The sequence below is a fragment of the Juglans microcarpa x Juglans regia genome, chromosome 2S (assembly GCF_004785595.1).
Source record: "Juglans microcarpa x Juglans regia isolate MS1-56 chromosome 2S, Jm3101_v1.0, whole genome shotgun sequence".
NCBI classification, from domain to species: domain Eukaryota; kingdom Viridiplantae; phylum Streptophyta; class Magnoliopsida; order Fagales; family Juglandaceae; genus Juglans; species Juglans microcarpa x Juglans regia.
Window position 1 is genome coordinate 15,029,584 of NC_054597.1, and position 2,024 is coordinate 15,031,607.

Consider the following 2,024-nt stretch of genomic DNA (forward strand, 5'->3'; position numbering starts at 1 on the left):
TGCAATATCGCTTCCTAAGTATATTGTCGTCGTTGGATTTTCTCAATAGGGATAATAATTTACGTGTTTTAAGAGTGGTAAATAATTTTTCTAAATGTTACATTTGGTTTAATTTTGGTTTATAAATCTATACCTTCCGATTAGGAATCTTGTGAATTGAGTTCTCAATCAAGTTATTCAATGAATTAAGAATAATTAAAATACCGGATTTGTGCAAGGAATTCCTGATGCTTTACTGTTCATCAAATTTGAGTACTTTTTCCATTAATCATTTTGCTTCACTTTAATTTACATTTAAAATCAATCTCTATTCTCCATTAATCATTTAACATTTTTCTTTAGTCTTTTTATTCCTTCTACTATTCTTTTAATTTTTCTCTCTGTGGAATCGACACCTCAAAGCTATGCTACACTACCACATTATTTTTTGGGCATAATCACTCTCGTTCTTGCCCTTTTTGCTTATTGTGCCTCACTCATTTTTGCCTTTTTGCTTACAGGGCTCGACTTCGAAGTCATTCTCTAGAACTCGCCACTCACATGGGAGCATGATTTGATCAGGCTTGGCTACAGTGGTGAATGGCCTTTGTTGCAGTGGTGAATGGCTTGGTTCTCGTGGTGACCGTCTTTCATCCAATAAGCAATTCTCAACGTAGAAATCAACTCCGAGATGTTCTGATTCTTGGCGCTATCTTCGTCGTCGTTAGAGAACAACTTATCCTGTTTCAGTTGGGTCCGAGAACAGTGAGGTCTTCTGGACCTTTTAGATTATCTTTGGCCATTTTATGGTCTAGGATCCCTGGCTGTTTTACGGTCTAGGTCTAGGGTCAGGCACTAAAACCTATTTTGTTGAATATATAAGCTTCACGGTGTAACTTGTTCTTTGTAGTCTTGTGGCTTTATGCGACTTTATGATGTAACTTGCTCCTTGTAATCTTGCATAATTGATAAAATGATTTTGTGTATTCAACTGTACGATTTCCACATTTTCCTCGCTGTATTTTTTTGGCTCTCCATTGTGCCGTTGTTGCTTTTGCTTGTATCTTTTGTCTTGGTATTTTGGGGAGTTTACCACCTCGATCTATTTCTTGCTTGCTGATGCTTGTGCGGCCTTTTGCGGATCCTTACTTTCCTTTTGGAGAATCTTCTTACTTCGGGTAGTCGTAAGATTAAAACATGCACTCCATCAGGGAAATGTCAGGCTACCTCAATTTAATCCGCTCCTTTTGGTTCCTCAATGAGGTAACTTCTTTAGGCCGCCATTGGGGTAGTCCGCTCTTTCACTGTGATAGGAGTCGGGATAAATTCTTCTAGATGCTCTGAAGGCAAGACCTATTCTCCTCTACGCGTGGGGGGGGGGGGGGGAGGGGATAAGGTAGCCTTTAGGCCAGCCTTTCCCTGTTGAGTCCCGTAGGGAGGCAAGTAGTTCAGGCAGTTTGTTACTGGACTCACTCCCGCTCCTGCTCATTAATATCACAGGGAAAGGTAACATTTTAGGCCAAGCTGGTGCTAGACCCACTCTTCGCACGTGGTGGAGGTCGGGATAAGTTTTCTAGTCACCGCAAGGGCCAAACCTATATTTCCCCTTGTATCTCGCAAGGAGGTAAGTTATTTGGGCAGCTTTTCATTGTACGCGCTCCCCCCTGTTGACACTTTCGAGGAATGTATAGTTTCTGATTTTGGGTAGTTGAGGACTGACTCGCACTCCGTCGTGAGAGTGACAAAGCAACCTTAAGGCATACATTTCCCTGTGATATCTCGCAGGGAGATAAGTTCAGACAGTGAGTTGGCTGACTGCTCTTCATCGTGATAGGAGTTGAGGTAAATTTTTCGAGTCGCCTCGAAGGCAAGACCCACTCTCATTTGCAAGAGGGATAAGGACAGGCGTTCTTTTCCTGTTGAATCCCGCAGGAGGTAAGTCATTCAGGCAATCTATTACTAGACCCGCCCCCGCTCGTTGATATCACAGGAATGGTAAGTGTTGGTTCAGTTGGCGCTGATCTCATTTTTCATTGCGGCGGAGG